The sequence below is a fragment of the Enhydra lutris genome, unplaced genomic scaffold, assembly GCF_002288905.1.
Source record: "Enhydra lutris kenyoni isolate GAN:26980312 unplaced genomic scaffold, ASM228890v2 scaffoldscaffold112, whole genome shotgun sequence".
Lineage (NCBI taxonomy): Eukaryota > Metazoa > Chordata > Mammalia > Carnivora > Mustelidae > Enhydra > Enhydra lutris.
In genome coordinates, this window is record NW_019154196.1 from 1636927 (window position 1) to 1656171 (window position 19245).

At 38.6% G+C, this 19245-nt stretch overlaps 1 pseudogene; it reads right to left on the reverse strand.

Moving 5' to 3' along the window:
• Nucleotides 1–13296: 13296 nt before the first annotated feature.
• Nucleotides 13297–14244, reverse strand: LOC111139631 (annotated as a pseudogene).
• Between the last annotated feature and the right edge of the window lie 5001 nt (nucleotides 14245–19245).

Consider the following 19245-nt stretch of genomic DNA (forward strand, 5'->3'; position numbering starts at 1 on the left):
TAACTAATGTGAGATAGGACACTGTTTTCCCCCCAAAATGATGGTTTGTATCATTTATGAAAATATATGTGTATTTCCCCACTGATTTAAATTCTACCTGTATAAATTCTGAAGTTTGAGATTAAGTTTTGAAACATAGAAAATATTTTATGTTGAAAAATAGTGAAATATATTCCAGAAGAATTAAAGAAATACATGTAAAAATTTGGAACTATCAGAAATCAAAGAAAAGATGTTGAATGTCTTCTCTTTATTTGGGAAAGAACTTTTTACAACAGCACAAATTTAAGAGGGGGCACATATTCTGCTGTACAAAACTAACATGGTCATTCATTACCAAAGTTAAAATGCAAATGGAGAAAATACATTCTAAATTATTACATTTAGGGACACCTAGGTGGCTCAGTCCATTAAGAGTCTGCCTTTGGCTCAGGTCCTGATCCCAGGGTCCTTGGATCAAGCCCCATATCAGGCTCCCTGCTCAGTGGGGAGTTTCTTCTCCCTTTCCCTCTGCCTCTACCTCTGCCTCCTGCTTATACTTTCTCTCAAATAAATAATCTTTTAAAAAATAGTAAATAAGGCAAAAAAATCTGCATCTTTGTAAAAAAAATTTATTCTGTGAATTGGTATATGGGAAGTCACTATACCATGCTTGCGATTTTTCAACTCCACGCCAAGTAGTTACAACTGAAGGGTTAGGAATTGAACCTGTGTAGTCATAAGGAATGTCATCTAATTACTCAAGCAAGAAAAGAAAAAATACTCAAAATTTAAAAAAGCTGGATTATAAAGTTATTTCCCTGTCAGTCTTAGTAAATACAATGATGGTATGAAAAAATAACATTCCTCTACCCCAAGCAGATGTCCCTTGCAGGTCTTCCATTTAATTTTGTATTCTAGGCCTTTATAAGTTATCTCTAGGGTGGTGGGTGGCTCAGTGGGTTAAGCCTCTGCCTTCAGCTCAGGTCATGATCCCAAGGTCCTGGGATCGAGCCCCACATTGGGCTCTCTGCTCAGGAGGGAGCCTGCTTCCCCACCCCCACCCCCCGCCTGCTGCTCTGCCTACTTGTGATCTCTCTCTGTTAAATAAATAAATCTTTAAAAAAAAGTTGTCTCTAAATGTTATAAATTAAATTATTTACCCCCTAGTGTGGAATATCAGCCATAATATGGGATGAATTTTATTATAAAAACATTTTTAAATAAATAAATAAATAAATACATTTATAGTAATATCCTTAGGAAATAAAGATCACATAGACACACTGAAAGCAAGGGTAAAATGTACAATGCTGTAGAAAAATGATGACAGATAAAAACAAATGAATAGTTAATACATGCAAGAGGTTCCACTCTGTTGGCAATGAAATTCAAATAACAGCAATTGGTAGATTTTTTTTTTCACTAAATGCATTTGTTACTTACACACCACTGCTGTTGAAAGGTGGCAGACTCATGTGGTACCTGAGGGAGTGTAAATCTGTACATCATTTCTGAAGGCAATTTGATAAGGTCTATCAAAAATTTTCAAACCTGTTCATTACTATAAAGTGAAGCAGATGTTTAGTCCATAGTGATGTAAGTATTTAAAAGAAGGGAGAAAGGGCATTTTCTTTCTTTGGTAGAATCCTAGTTAGTGTTCCCCTTCCTGGACTACATTGCCTCTCCAAGGACAAAAGACCCTGCAGGTGCCAGCAAATGGCCTTTCATCAGCAGGGGACACAGGTACGTGCAGAGGGGGGTAACCTGGTTGCTGCTTTCTCTTCTTCTTCTTCTTTTTTTTTTTTTTTTGTAAGATTTTTAAAATGTATTTGTCAGAGAGAGATTGAGAAAGAGCACAAGCAAGGAGAGGGGCAGGCAGAGGGAGAAGCAGGCTCCCTGCTGAGCAAGGAGCCCAATGCAGGACTCCATCCTAGGACCCTGGGATCATGACCCCAGCCAAAGGCAGACGCTTAATTGAGTGAGCCACCCTGACACCTTTTTTTTAAAAATTGTATTTATTTGTTCAAGAGCATGCATGAGCAGGGGGGAGGGGTAGAGGCAGAGGGACAAGCAGACTCCCTGCTGTACAGGGATCCCAATGCCAGGCTTGATCCCAGGACCCTGAGATCATGACCTCAGCCACTGAACGGAGTGAACCACCAGGCACCTCTGCTTTTTGTTTCTACAGCGTAGATCCTGCACACTGAGCAGGCATGGGGCTATTTTTCTGGGACAAAGGACACCAGACAGAGTGACAAGGCTCTACTCTGGAAGGGGAATGGGTCCATGGGGTTTCGGGTCCTTTAAGATTTGGAGTTTTAAATCTCAGCCGTGTGCCAAAGATAAAATGCGGGAGAACTGTGGTGCTGGGGTGGTACAAACTCCCCCTTGCCACCAAAACAGTCGGACTTTTGTGTGGGGGAGGGGGTGTTAGGCTTCTTTTCTTCTTTTCTTTTTTCCCAGGTTTATTTTCACAAACAAAACCAAGCACACCTAGATAAACACTCCCCATTGCAAACAAGAAGGAATCTTCAGACAACTGATCTGGGGAAAGGAGCAGCCACACAGGCGCAGAGTGCACACAGCAAACACCAGAAACACTTCCTGAAATGCCAGGCACTGGACAGTGTATGACCCCTTTTTAATACAGCATTACACTCAGGTGCAGGAACCATAACAAGCTTTCAAAGAAACACACAAAGACAGAAATTTAGCCAAAATGACAAGATGGAGGAATTCACCCTGAAAGGAAGTCAAGAAGAAATCACAGCAAGGGACTTGCTCAAAACAGATAAAACCTGAACAAGAGTGTAGGACGACAGTCATAAGACTACGAACTGGGCTTTAAAAAGCATAGAAGACACCAGAGTAAACTTAGCTGCAGAGATAAAAGACCTAAAAACTAGTCAGGTTGAAAAAAAAAAAAAAGTTATACCTGGAAAGAAAAAAAAAAAATCAGTATGGGAATTGAAGAAGCAGCACAGAGAATAAGTAATATAGAAGAAAAAAATTATGTAAAATAAGGAAGCTGAAAAGAAGAGGGAAAGAAAAGTATTAGATAGCTAAGGTAGACTTAGGGAACTCAACAATTCCATAAAACACAATAATCTTTATACCATAGTCCCAGAAGAAGAGTGGGGAAAAGGGGCAGAAGGTTTATTTGCACAAATTATAGCTGACAACTTCTCTAATTTGGGGAAGGACATTGGCATTCAAGTCCAAGGGGGCACAGAGACCTCCCTTTAAAGTCAAGAAAAACAGGTGGACATGATGTACAGTGAAACACGCAAAATACAAAGATAGAGAATTCTGAAAACAGCTAAGGACAAAAGGGACTTAGCCAATGAGTGCAGAAACAAAAGCAACAGAACTGTCCACTGAAACTTGAAGAGAGTGGCAGGAAATAACCAACGTGCTGAATGGGGAAAATATGCAGCCAAGAATACTTTACCCAGCAAGACTTTCATTCAGAATAGAAGGAGAGATAAAGTATTTCCCAGACAGACAAAAACTGAAGGAATTTGTAAACACTAAACCAGCCCTGCAAGAAATGTGAAAGGAGACCCTGAGCAGAAATAGAGACTAAAGGCAACAAAGACTAGAAAGAAACAATCTAAAGGACCAGCAAATTTACAGGGATTACAATGGCACTTAATTCTTATCTATCAATAAATATGCTGAATGTAAATGGACTAAATGCAATCAAAGGGCATAGGGTATCAGAATGGATTAAAAACAACAACAACCACCAAAACTTATTGATTCGCTGCTTACAAAGGGCTTGTTTTAGACCCAAAGACATCATCACCTTGAAAGTGAGGGGGTGGAAAACAATTGTTGTGCTAATGGACATCAAAGAAAAGCTGGAGTGGCTGTCCTTTTATCAGACAAAATCAGACAACTCGATTTTAAACTAAAGACTTCTCTTGTATTGCAAGATGGAGATGGACATTAAAGTGTAATAAAGGGGTCTATCCAAAAAGCTCTAACAATTGTAATATTTATGCCTCGAACGTGGGAGCAGCCAATTATACAAACCAATTAATAACAAAATTAGAGAAACACGTTGATAATAATACTTAATAGTAGGGGATTCTAACACTCCACTCAAAGCAATGGACAGATCATCTAAGCAGATTAACAGGGAAACAAGGACTTTGAATGACACACTGGACCTGATGGACTTAACATATACACACAGAGCATTTCATCCCAAAGCAGGGCATGGAACATTTTCCGGAATTAGTCACATAGTCACAAATCGGATCTCAGCAGTTACAAAATGATTGAGATCATACCATGCATAGATTCAGACCACAATGCTATAAAATGAAGTCAACCACAAGAAAAAAAAGTGGAAGGACTACAACTACATGGAGGTTAAAGAATATCCTACTAAAGAAAGAATGGGTTAACCAAGAGATTAAGAAGAAACACATGGGAGCAAATGAGAACGAAAGTAACACTAAACCTTTGGGATGCAGCAAAGGCAGTCTTAAGAGGGAAGTATTTAGCAATACAGACTTTCCTCAAGAAGCAAGGAAAGACTCAAATACACAACCTAACCTTACACCTAAAGGAGCTTGAGAAAGAAAAGCAAAGCCTAAATCCATCAGGAGAAGGCAAATAATAAACATCAGAGCAGAAATAAATGATACAAAATTAAAAACCAGAACAGATAAGTGAAACTAGGAGCTCGTTCTTTGAAAGAATAGCCAGATTTATCAAAAAGAAGAGAAAATAAATAAAATTATGAGTGCAAGAGAAGAGATCACAACCAACACTGAAGAAATACAAACAAATATAAGATAACATTATGAGCAATTATATGCCAACAAATTAGGCAATCTGGAAGAAATGGATACATTCCTAAAAACATAAAAATTACCAAAACTGAAACAGGAAGAAAAAAAAAAAAAACCCTCAATAGACCCATAACGAGCAATGAAATTGAATCGGTAATCAAAAATCTCTCAACAGAGGGCACGTATTGCATGGAGCACTGGGTGTTGCACATAAACAATGAATCTTGGAACACTGCATCAAAAACTAAAGATGTATTTTATGGTGACTAACACAACACAATAAAAAAAAAAATCTCCCAACAAACAAGAGTCCAGGGCCAGAAGTCTTCCCAGGGGAATTCTACAAAACATTTAAAAAAGAATTCACCTAGGGACACCTGGGTGGCTCAGTTGGTTAAGCGGCTGCCTTTGGCTCAGGTCATGATCCCAGCGTCCTGGGATCGAGTCCCACATCGGGCTCCTTGCTCAGTGGGGAGCCTGCTTCTCCCTCTGCCTCTGCCTACCACTCTGTCTGCCTGTGCTCATGCTCTCTCTCTCTGTCTCTCTCTCTCTCTAACAAATTAAAAAAAAAAAAAATCTTAAAAAAAAAAAAAAAAGAATTCACCTATTCTTCTAAAGCTCTTTCAAAAAATAGAAATGGAAGGAAAACTTCCGAACTCTTTCTATGAGACCAACATTACCTTAATTCCAAAAGCAGACAAAGACACCATCAAAAAGAAGAATTATAGACCAAAATCCCTGATGAACATGGATGCAAAAATTCTCACCAAGATACTAGCTAATAGGATCCAACAATACATTAAAAGCATTATCCACCATGACCAGGTGGGATTTATTCTTGGGATGCAAGTGTCATTCAACATCTGCAAATCAATCAATGTGATACAATACATTAATTAAAAAAGGACGAGAACCATATGATCCTCTCAGTTGAAGCAGGAAAAGCATTTGATAAATGCTTGGCAAAATACAGCATCCTTTCTTGATTAAAACTCTTCAAAGTGTTGGCATAAAGGGAGCATTCCTCAGTATCTTAAAAGCCATCTATGAAAAGCCCACAGTGAATATAATTTTCTTTTTTTTCTAAGATTTTTTACTTATTTTTTTGACACAGAGCACAAGCAAGGAGTAGCAGGCAGAGGGAGAGGGAGAAGCAGGCTCCTCACAGAGCAGGGAGAGCCCAATGTGGGACTTGTTCCCAGGACACCACATTCATGACCTGAGCCAAAGGCAGTCACTTAACCAACTGAGCCACCTAGGCACCCAGGAATATCACTTTCAATGGGGGAAAACTGAGAGCATTTACCTTAAGGTCAGGAACACAACAGGAATGCCCATTCTCACGACTTTTGTCCAATATAGTACTAGAAGTCTTAGCCTCAGCAGTCAGGCAACAAAAAGAAATAAAATGTCTTCAAATCGGCAAAGAAGAAGTCAAACTCTCTCTCTTTGCCAATGACATGATACTTTATGTGGAAAACTCAAAAGACTCCACCCCAAAAATGCTAGAACTCATACAGCATTCAGTAACATGGCCAGATACAAAATCAATGCACAAAAACCAGTGACATTTCTATACACCAACAATGTGACTGAAGAAAGAGAAATTAAGGAATTGACTCCATTTACAATTGCACAAAAATCATAAGATACCTAGGAATAAACCTAATCAAAGAGGCAAAGGATCTGTATTTTAAAAACTACAGAACACTTATGAAAGAAATTGAGGAAGTCACAAAGAGATGGAAAAACATTTCGTGCTCATAGATCGAAAGAACAAACATTGTTAAAATATCTATGCTGCCCAGCACAATCTACACATTCAATGCAATCCCTATGAAAATACCATCAACATTTTTCACAGAGCTAGAACTAAATAATCCTAAAATTTGTATGGAACCAGAAAAGACCCCAAATAGCCAGAGGAATTTTGAGAAAGAAAACCAAAACTGGGGACATCACAATGCCTTACTTCATGATAGCTTACAAAGCTCTAATCATCTGGATAGTATGGTACTGAAACAAAAACAGACACATAGATCAATGGAAGAGAATAAAGAACCTATAAATGGACCATCAACACTATAGTCAGCTAATCTTTGACAATCAGGAAAGAATACCCAATGGAAAAAAGACAGTCTCTTTAATAAATGGTGTTGGGAAAATTGGACAGCTATGTACAGAAGAATGAAACTCAACCAGTCTCTTACACCATACACAAAGATAAAATTAAAATAGGTGAAAAACCTAAATGTGAGACAGGAATCCATCAAAATCCTAGAGGAGAACACAGTCAGTAACCTCTCTGACATCAGTCACAGTAACTTCTTTGCTAGACATGTCTCCAATGGCAAGAAAAACAAAAGCAAAAATAACTCTTGGGACTTCATTAAGATAAAAGCTTCTACACAGCAAAGGAAACAGTCAACAAAACTATTTGATAATCACATGACAGATTAAGGGCTAGTATGCAAGATCAATGAAGAACTTCTCAAACTCAACACCAAAAAACAATCCAGTCAAGAAATGGGCAGAAGACATGAACAGACACCTCTCCAAAGAAAACATCCAAATGGCCAACAGACACATGAAAAAATGCTCCACATCACTTGTCATCAGGGAAACACTAATCACAACCACAATGAGATACCACCTTACAGCAGCTAGAATGGCTAAAATTAACAATACAGGAAACAACAAATGCTGGTGAGGATGCAGAGAAAGGGGAACCCTCTTACACTGTTGGTGGGAATGTAAGCTGGTACAGCCACTCTGGAAAACGGTATGGAGGTTCCTTAAAAAGTTAAAAGTAGAGCTACCCTGTGACCCAGCAATTACACTACTGAGTATTTACCCCAGTGATACAGATTTAGTGATCCAGAGGGGCACCTGCCCCCCAATGTTTATAGCAGCAATGTCCACAATAGCCAAGCTGTGGAAAGAACCTAGATGTCCTTCAACAGACGAATGGATAAAGAAGATGTGGTATATGAATATATAGAATGGAATATTACTCAGCCATCAAAAGTGAATACCTACCAATTACGTCAATATGGATGGACCCGGAGGGTATTATGCTGGGTGAAATAAGTCAGTCAGAGAAAGACATTATCATATGGTTTCATTTATATGTGGAATATAAGACTCTGTGTATTTGTATGGATATGCATATGGTAGGGGAGGGAAAACTGAATGGGAAGTCTTCAGAGAGGGAGAAAAACTACTAGAGACCGTTAAGTATAAGAAACAAACCGGGTTGCTGCAGGGGAGGTAGGTAAGGAATTGGGTAATTTGGTGATCAGCATTAATGAGGGGACATGATGTGATGAGTACTGGGTGTTACAAGCCACTGACAAATTATTGAGCACTACATCTGAAACTATGTACTATATGTTGACTAATAGAATTTAAATTAAAAAATAAAGGGTTGCCTGGATGGCTCAGTCGATTGGGCATCTGCCTTCAGCTTGGGGTGTGATGCCAGGGTCCTGGGATTGAGCCCTGCATCAGGCTCTCTGCTCAGCGATGCTTTTGCTCTCTCTCTCAAATAAACAAATAAAATCTTTTAAAAAGTTAATTAATTAATTAAAAATTAAAATGAAAAAACATACATGTTAAAGGTAATATGTAAAAATAAAATTAAAAAAATTAACAGTAGAAGATATATTGGAAAATATATGAAAATAAATGAAAAAATAAGTTAAAAAAATAAAAATAGAAAGGAAGCAGATCCTATTTCCCTTAGAGATGAAGCTGTGCAGCACTTTATGATCAATAAACTTGGTGGAAGTTAGTTGTTTGAGCTGATTTCTGAAGGGGGGCCCTGATGTACTGATTCTCAGGCTGACTTGTTCTTTGGAAGTAGAGCTCCAGGGTGTAGCGTGGGCAGGGCCCCCTGTATGGAGCTCTGGCCTCCACTAGATGGCACTGTTTTGGCCCTGAATGCTCTCAGCACTGATGGGTGGGATGAAAATTGCTGTCTGCTCTAGCCTCAGAGCTGAAAGTTTGAGCCCCCTACTCTTCAGGGAGCCCTCAGAGAATAGCAACCCATCACCCTATTTGTGTCCCTTGTTTCCATCTGATTCCTATATTCACCCTGCCTGTGTCTGAGCCTTGTAATCTCAGGCATGCGACCAAGTTGCAAAACTCCAAATTCCAGGGACTTCCAAGGAGGGGGACCCACACTGTTCTTCCCGAAAAGGGTCTTGCCAAGATTGCCGGCCAGGAAAGCAGGCACACGACCATACGACTGTTTGCGGTTTATAGCAGAAGGCTGGCACCAAGACCCACCGCTCTCCCCTGGCTTCCTGTTTCCTCTGCCCAGGAGCCTAGACCATGTTGGCATCACCCATTTCTCCTGCAACCCAGGGGATCCTCAGACCACCCTATCACTCCTGGGATTCTGCCCCTCCTTTGCCACCTGAGCACCTTTAACATATCAGACAGTAGTGAACTTCCAAAAGTTCAGATTTTGTGCTCTGCTGCTTCTAATACCTTGCCGCAGCCTCAGTAAGCAGGCTTCCTCCCTGCCACCAAATCCACAGCTGTATCTCCCCCAAGTGAACTTCCACACCTCCTACCTTCCAGAAGGTGGTCACTTCTCTACTTAGAGATTTGCAGATTTTGTTCTCTCAGACCTCTGATTGATTTTTTAGGTTTTCAGAATGATTTGATAACTATCTAGCTGTGTTCAATGGACAAAAAAGTTCATGGTCCCCCGCTCTTTTACCATCTTCACTCCTCCTTTCCTCTGTAATCCAAAGAGTCCCTTTTAATATTTCTTGCAGATCTGGTTTAGTGGTCATGAACGCCTTTAGTTTTTGTTTTTTCTGGGGGATCTCTTCCTGTCTCCTATTCTGAATGACAGCTTTGATTAGGGTACCTTTGTAGTAGTTTCCCATTCAGCACTGTGAACATATCATGCCTCTCCCTAATGGCTTTTTAAAAGTTCTGTTGAAAAATCTCCTGCTAGCCTTATTTTATCTTGGGCATTGCCGACTTCTTTTGTCTTTCTACTTTAACATTTTTTTTTAGTCACTCTATTTTGTCACTTTAATTACAATGTGTCTAGGTGTGGGTCTCTTTTATTGATTTTGTGGGGAGTTCTCTATGCCTTCTAGATCTGGATATCCGTTCCTTCCCTAGATTAGGGAAGTTTCAGCTACTATTTTTCCAGATAAATTTTCTGTCCCCTTTTCTCTCTTCTCCCCTCCTCCTCACCCCCCTCCTCCTCCTCCTCCTCCTCCTTCTTCTTCTTCTTGGACTCCTCTAATATGAATGTTATCACATTTGATGGAATCACTGAGTTCCCTAAGTCTATTCTCATTTTGCATGATTCTTTTTTCTCTTTTGTTCAGCCTGATTATGTTCCATTAGTCTGTCTTCTAGGTCACTAACTCATTCCTCTGCTTCTACTATCCCGTTCTTCATTTCCTCAAACATTCTCTCTCTCTCTCTCTCTTTTTTTTTTTTTTTGGTGCACCTTTTCTCTGCTGTGTTATTCCGTATCTGTGTTAAGAGCCTCGCTCATATCTTCTTCCATTTTCTTATATCCAGTGACTATCCTTATGATCATTGCTTTAAATTCCCTATCAGGCACGTTATTTATATCTGTTTTGCTTAGCTCGCTGGCTGTGGCCTTGTCTTGTTCTTTCATTTGGAATAATTTTCTCTTGTCTCATTTTGTTTGTCTCTCTGCATCTGTGTCTATGTTTAAGAAATTAGCTATGTCTCCTGCTCTTGAATGTGGCGATTGTATGAAGAAGAGCTCCTGAAGTGTGTTGCTCATGACCAGCCCTTTTGTCTGAGTTGTTTTTCCTTTCAGTCACCTGAAAGGAAAAACCCACCCATGCAGTCGTCTGTACTGATTCTCTGCCTGTTACGGGCTGTGTTTGCTTCTGTGGTGTTAGTGAGACACAGGCAGACCAGCTCTCAGGGGGCATGCCCAATGAATAACTTGGGAGTAGGACAGTAGTGTGTTGGCAAAATTTGTCGTGTCACTAGTCCTATGCCAGTTGCCCTGAAGTGTGGTGTGGCTGGGAGCATGAGGCTCAGTGAAATACCCAAGGATGCCTGGGTGAAGTCTGGTCCATGCATGAGTGGTTGAGGGCATGTGGCTAGGCTCAGTCCTGCCCCTGGGTGCTGCACATGGTAACAGTTGTGCACCTAGCAGCTGGGCAGAGGGCATGATGGTGGATGGTAGTGCATGGCTAGATGGTATGTACGGCACCTTTAACAAAATTTGCCCTGATCCCTGGTTTGAAGTTACAGGTGTTTGTGTAGCCCTGCCTCCTGCAAGTTGCTCTGTATTTAAGCTGAGTGGCAGGGCAGGAAAATGGCACCTGCAACTTCCCTCATTTTCAAAGAATTCCCTCAATATGCTCCAAAATCAATATGAACAATCTGTCTCCTATTTGCCTCCAGCGTTGTGTAAACTGCCAATTTTATGTTGCCTCTGCAGCTGGGTGTCTCTTTGAGGGCAGCAACCCAGCTTTCATTGGCCCTCCCCACTCACCCAGTGCTGTGTGACTTTTCAAGCTCCAGGTTCCATGACCCACTGGTTTTACAAACCTATGGACTTCAGCCCCTCTGGTTTTTAAAGCCAAACGTTATAGGAATTAGTCTTCTCTGTGTGAGCTTCCTGGTGCAAGGGCACATTTCTTTTCCTGCCTTTTCCACAAGTGCAGGCTCCTCCTTCCTAGGGGCAGCCTCCTTCCATTTCTGACCTTCCTAAATCTTTCAGATGCAGCTTCTTCTCTATATTTAGTTGTTTACTTTGTTCCATCAGTCTTCAGTCACTTTCCCTTTTATTGCCTTGTACATGGATGATATCTTGTGCTCATGGGACCAGGTGAGCTCAGCGTCCTTCCACTCCACCATTGTTCCAAGCTCTAATTGAAGCTAGCCCATTTTCTTACATCATGTACAAAATGAAATGGATTAGTGACCTAAATTTAAGATCTGGAGCCATAAAACTCCTTTAAAAGATCCCTAGACAGTAATTTCTTTGACATTGACTTTACCAATATTTTTCTGGATATGTCTTCTCGGGCAAGGGAAACAAAAACAAAATTAAACTATTAAGACTATATCAAACTAAAAAGCTTTTGCACAGTGAAGCCAACTCACTGAATGGGAGAAGATATTTGTAAATGGTATGTTCAATAGGAAGTTAATATCAAAGATATGTAAAGAACTCATACAACCCAGTGCCAAAAAATTCCAGTTAAAAAAATAAGCTGAAGACCTGAAAAGACATTTTTCTGAAGAAGACATTCAGGTGGCCAGCAGACATATAAGAGGATGCTCAATGTCACTAATCATGAGGGAAATGCAAATAAAAACCACTGCTATGAGATATCACCTCACCTCATCCAAAATGGCTGGTAATAAAAAAAGAAAAGTAACAAGTGTTGGTGAGGATGAGAAAGAAGAACTACACTATTGGTAGGAATGCAAATTGGTGTAGCTACTATGGAAAACAGTATAGAGGCTCTTCAAAAAATTAAAAATAGAATTACCATATATGATCCAGTAAATTCCATTGCTCTGGGTATTTCTCCCCCAAAATGAAAACACCAATTCAAGGAGATATATGCACTTCTATGTTTATTTCAGCATTATTTAAAATATCCAAAATACAAAAGCAACTTTAATGTTCATTGATAAATGGACAAAGAAGAGTGGTGTATATATATGCACAATGCAATATTAGCCATAAAAAAGAATGAAATTTTGCCATTCCTGACCACCTAGATGGACCTAGGGTATTTTGCTAAGTGAAATAAGTCAGACAGAGAAGACAAATACCATGTAATTTTGCTGATATTTGGAATTCAGAAAGCAGAACAAATGAACAAAGTGAAGCAAAAACATACAACTCATAAATACAGAGAACAAAATGGTGGTTGCCAGAGGGGATGGGAGAGGAATAGGCAACATAGGTGAAGGCGGATTAGGAGATACAAACTTCTAGTTGTAACACTAATAATTCACTAAGATGAAAAGCACAGCATATGAAATATAGTCAATACTATTGCAATAACTTTCTATGGGGACAGACAATAACCCTACTCACTGTGGTGGGCATTTTGTAATGTATATAATTGTCTAATCACTGTGTTGTACACCTGAAACTAGTATAATTTTATGTCAACTATATTTCAGATTAAAAGAAAAATAATTTAAAAAGAAAATATGTCACAAAAAAAGTAATTAATAAATTTTATATACAAACTTGATAGTATTTTCCTCTGGTTGGTCAGAATATGGGCTTTTCCCCCTCTTTCACTGTATTTTTTGAAAATTTCTAGAGTAAGTAATCATATTATTAATAAATATTTTTTTCAGACCTGAAAAAAATGTGGTAAGTCATAAGTAATGGGAAACTAGCAGAATCTGTAATGAAGCCAGGAAATCAGAGTTGTTTTTTTTTTAAAGAGTTTATTTATTCATTAACATTAACTAGGGGAACAATAAAGAATCTGGGTGTTTAAAGAAACAAGTGACATCATCTTTTCTGTTTAAACATCAGCTTTCTCCACAGAACCTTCCTCAGAGCCCCCAACACCTCCTTGTTCCTCAGGCTGTAGATGAGGGGATTAAGCGTGGGGGTAATGATTACATCAAACACAAAGAGATGCTGGTCCACTTCTGAGGGGAGAGAGGAACGTGGAGTTGTGTAGATAATCATGGCTGGACCAAAGTAGAGACTTACCACACCAAGGTGGGAGGAGCAGGTAGCTAGAGCTTTGTTTTTGCCCTCAGGGGAGTTCATGTGGAGAACAGCGAAATAGATGAGGATGTAGGAAGTCACGATGAGTCCAAAAGGGATAAGAAGGAAAGCAATGCTGGACACTAACACCACTTTCTCATAGGTTGAAGTGTCCTCACAGGAGAGCTTCAGAAGGGCCATTACCTCTCAGAAGAAATGGTGAATTTTTCTGGAGCCACAAGTAGAGAAGTGCATTGCATAAATAGTGTGCATTAAGGAGATGAGCACACCCACAGCCCATGAGCCAGTGGCCATTTGCATACAGAGTCAGGGTGTCATGATGACCGGATATCTGAGGGGGTTACAGATGGCCAAATAGCGGTCAAAGGCCATGAGAGTCAGAAGAACATATTCAGCCACTCCTAGCATCAAGTATAGAAAGATTTGGACTCCACAGCCAATGTGAGAGATAAACCTATGTCCAGAGAAGAAGTTGGCAGCCATCTTGGGGACAGTGGTGGAGATTAACATTAGGTCCATGAGGGAGAGCTGACTGAGCAGGAAGTACATGGGAGTGTGGAGGCGAGCATGACCCCAGATCAGCAGGACCAGGATGGAATTTCCTGTGATGGCCACCCCAAGACTCAGAAGTACAACAGAGATGAGGAGTTTAGGGTGCTGGGAGTCAGAGAAAAAGCCAAGGAGAATGAAATCTGTGGTGACAGATTCATTTCCTTGCTCCATGCCTTAGTCTACTGGCTTGATCTGGAGGATCATGGAAGAAAAACATAGAGTGTTACTGCTCTTCTAGTATAAATGTACTACTGATTTGAATCTACTCTGGAAACTTGCATAATTACTGAGCAAATCCAAATATGTTGCAATATATTTAATCTATCAATCTGCAGCCAATGTTTTAAATATTTGTGATATGTATTGAATAATGTGACATGTTTTGAAAAAGAAAAAAAAAAACTTGTCCTGTTAGAACATCTTCCTTTAAAAACACAAAGATGCCTTCAAATACATCTCAGGGAAACAAGGATTTCATTTATGTTTATACACAGAGAGTATAACTATCTTGCTGAAACTAATTACTGACTGGTAGCTGATAGGTTTTGTACCATTATAATCTGTGTAACAATAAACACAATTGATCTATGTAACAATCAACAATATAATCTGTCCTGGGTTCTCATCATTCACTGAGTTCTCATGCAACTATTAAATTATCAGTGAGGGTTTTATTGTATTTTTAAAAAAGACTTTATTCATTTAAGAGAGTGAAAGTGCCAGCAGGGGGAGAGGCAGAGAGAGAATTCCCTATTCTCCCCCACTGAGTAGGGAGCCCTTCCAAGGCTAAAGCCCAGGACCCTGGGATCATGACCTGAGCTGAAGGCAAGATGCTTAACGGACTGAACCACCCAGGCACCCATAGCTATGAGGGTTTAAACATACATCTAGGAGTTTCTTTCTAAAGTGCCTTGAAGGTATTACCACATATAGAGTATCACAAATTATTTCTAACCCTTATGTCTCCCCACTGGAGCCTAGGACAATGACTTCTTTCATTTGTGTTCTACCTGGTCATCACGTGTGTCCATTTTTGTCACCTTCTGGGGAGTCTCAATTCTTCAACATTTTCCTTTGTATTCTGCAGCTCATTAAGTCAGACATTAGGCTGTTTACAATAAAGCCTTTCGGTTGATGATCTTGGTGAAGTTGGTGCTGCACACTCACAGCCCACCCAGGGTATCTCTGCTGGTGCATGAAGCAGAGATTAAATACAGAGCTGTGCCATGAGATCTCTGGGGAGTGTTTTGTCTCTGTCCTGATCCAGTAGATAATTAGCTCAGGTTTTAGGGGGTATGGCTGAATTCATTAGGAAGAAAAATCACCCAATCCTCTCTTCTGCTTCATGGTGGTTAAGGAGAAAAGCAAAATTTAAACCCAGACTTACCTTTTACTACCTGCATGATCTGGGCAGTTTCCAGGAACTCCCTCATTTCTGTTTCCTCATTTACAATTTGGACATAACAATAACCTTCACATAGGGTTATTGTCAGTTAAAAGAAACAATTCATGCGAAGGTGTGACAATGTACCTCACCTGTCCACAATTGGGTTATGATGAATTTTCGAAAGTCTAGTGTATCACAAAATAGCTAATATTAATCTAACCTGAATTAACTGAGATTTCACAAGTAATAGATGATTTTGGTTCATGAAAGTAAACAAAAAGTGTTACCATTTCATATACTAAGACATAATCAGATCAGACTAAGGGTCTTATGACATGGATAATCTAGGGAAGGAACCTGTATTTGGGGGGAGAGAGCCTGACTGATAGGTGATGGACAGGATGCACCAATATTCAGTAAATTTAGTGGAAATCCCTTCCTTTTTTCCACTCTATCACAAACTGTCACCAGCTGCTGGAAGTCACTTTTGAATCCATGTGGGTCTAATTCTTCATGTTTGTACCAGTTCCAGGACACAAAATTGTTTAAGATTCTCCTTATTCCTCCAAAATGCCTTATAAATCATTTAATGCTTTATAAATTTTTATTTTCTATTTAAATTCAATTAGCCAACATATGATACATTGGTTTTAGATGTAATGGTCAACGATTCATCAGTTGTTTATTACACCCAGTTCTCATCACATCACATGCCCTCCTTAATGCCCATTGCCCATTTATCCCCTTCCCCTAAACCCCTCCCCTTCTGTAACCCTCAGTTGTTTCCCAGAGTCAAAAGAGTTTCTCATGGTTTATCTCCACCTCTGATTTTTTCCCTTTCAATTTTCCCTCTCTTCCCCTATGATCCTCTGCACTATTCTGTATATTCCACATATGAGTGAAACCATGTGATAATTGATTTGAATTTTTTCACTTTTTATGAATGTTTTTGTTAACAAATTAGCTGAACTAGAACTTACTTTATGCATTTCTCTGAATATGAACTAATTTAGAATGATTTAGTCATACTTCTTTATTCTTTTAATTTTGACATATTTTGGCATATTTCTAGTTTTTGCTGCTTAAAATTAGGATGTCAGAAAGCATTACATCTGTGAAACATTTTATAATAATTAAATTTTAGTAGACAAAAAGACATATTTTATTCTTTATAGTAGTGTTATTTTCAAGCTACCACAAAACGACCTAGCTAAAATAAAACCTTTTGCTGTTTATTAAATCTTTGTATAGTTAATGGCTAGTTTACATGAATGGGGTTGGAAATATTCAGCATGTTTGAAATACTACATTCACTTTTCACATTTTATATTTTCTAAGTAAATGGTAACTTTAAATTGCTCTTCATTTTTGTTTAGATGAAGTTATTTTGTGATAATAGAGTAATAATTTGCAAAATTTGAAAGCACGGTAATCTCTTACTGTAAAACAAATCTTCTAACTTTAGTATCCTTGCTCTTTTGAAAGTTGCCATTGGAATCTGTTCCATGAAACATATATTCACAACAAGTGACAAGTATATTTCAATTTAGGTGTTGAAATTCAGAAATCAATGTTTTCTGCATTCAGTAAGGATGTCTAATTCCTTAAATGAAAGACATAGAGCATGGACTCAGTATAGGTAGAAAACAGAAAGTAACAAAATGATAATAATTGATTTTCTATTTTTGTCCCATGAAGACATTAAGATCTTAGTCAAGTTTGTCAGTAAATAATCATTATGTGCCTGAACATTAGAGTATTTTAAGCATGTCTTAAAATAATTCATGTTGAAAGTCCCTGGCTTTCCTGCATTTAGGAAGGAGAAGTTTTGTGATATGGGGTTGACTGACCCTAAACAGAGTTCTTTATAGTTCTATATAGTAATATAGAGGGTATGCTATCTTCTTCTCAATTCATAAGTGACACACTTGGCATTATTCTCATGTTCTCACTACTGTGATGCATAAATATGTGACAAGACATGTCATAAACTCCTTGAAAAAAGAATGTTATACTTTGCAGATACCTTTGTGGTTGTGTTCATTGAAGAAAATACAGGACAGATTTTCAAGGGCTACTCAAAATTCCTAAGCCACAATTTGTGATCAAGCCCCTCCAGTGTTTTTCCATTTCTTGCTTGTGCAGGGACAACTTTGCCCGCATGTGTCTTTGCCCTGGATTGCTGAGAATTAAATGCCTTAGAAGCATGCTATCTTTTGCAGCATGACTTATGATCTCATCAGTACTGTAGAATTGCCAGTGGTATCTGATGCTTAACACACTTGTTCTCTTGGTGTTTGTACCTTTTTCAAAGGCATTTTCATGGAATTGATCTAGTTAGAAAGACGTTTTTCCTTTTTGAAACTGCCAGCTGTGTTTCTCATGATGACACTATTGCCACGAACCAACCAACTTACCTGCACCTTGTCACTTGCAATTAGTACAATGACTTTATGCTATTAACTAGTCATGTATAACAAAAGTTTCTATAGAATATAGTAAGGTTAATGAGGAATATAATGTTATTAAGTAGTACACTAATAATATAGGAGACAGGATGGGATTTTGCCATATAGATTATACCATTAAATATATACATCAGGCAGTGTGCAAAGAACTGATTAAAATTACATAATTTATTAAATAATACTCTAGGGACAGCTGGGTGGCTCAGTTGGTTAAGTGACTGCCTTTGGCTCAGGTTATGCTCTTGGAGTCCCAGGATTGAGTCCCATGTCGAGCTCCCCTCTCAGCAGGGAATCTGCTTCTCCCTCTGACCCTCCCCCATCTCATGCTCTCTCTCTCACATTCTCTTTCTCTCTCTCTCAAATAAATAAATTAAGTTGTTAAATAATAATATAATAATACTCTAAAAGTAAGTATCTTTACTTAGATCTTTACTTAGATCTTTACTAAGATGAGAAAATACATTTTGTCAAGCTTTATTTTCTCCCAAATAACATATTACCTAATGAGAAATATCACTTGGGTTATTGCAAATGACTTCTTCCTTTCATTACACCTTCTTATTGTTTTTGGCATCTTAGGTAAGTCCACAGATTTTATGGTATGTGTTTTCTCCTAGGCTTATTTTAATGGTGATATTTTCCCACCATTATTTATGATATTGCACATAAATTGGGCTTAAATGCTCAGAATGACCTCAAGTAAGGCATAATAATGAGAAGAAATTTTATCTGCATTATATGCCTTCTGAGACTGCTCAAGGGCTTCAACCTCAGCCCCAAGACAACCTGAGTGTCTCTTCTCAGAGTAAGGGCTAAGATGGGCATTCTGATTTATGTTTTTAGGATTTCACCTAAGATCAAATTCTCCTTCACATTCTTATTAGCCTATATGACTTCTGTGGTGTTTTTTTTTTTATATATTCCATTTTTCAGATATGCACCATGTTTTCAAAAATCCCATGATTTGTCCATGGGAGAGTCACCAGATTCACAAAAATGTGAATACAGGATGGAGAGAAGTTTAAAATTTAGAAAACAACCTAACTTTTTAAAGTAACGTATTCAATATTTGCATACTTGCATGTAATAAATGTGTATGTGATAGTTGGGACATACATATGCTAAAATAATTATTCATGATTTTCCTGAAATTCAAATTTAATTGAGTTTAATTCTTTCACTTTATTTATCAACTTGAATCTATGGGAAATATGGTGCTTTCTTGTCCAGGCTCCGTACAATGTCCTTAAGAGTATCATTGGAAAAAGGCATTATTTGTCAATCCAGTAGAAATGCTTCTTCAGTATGTAACTGTCA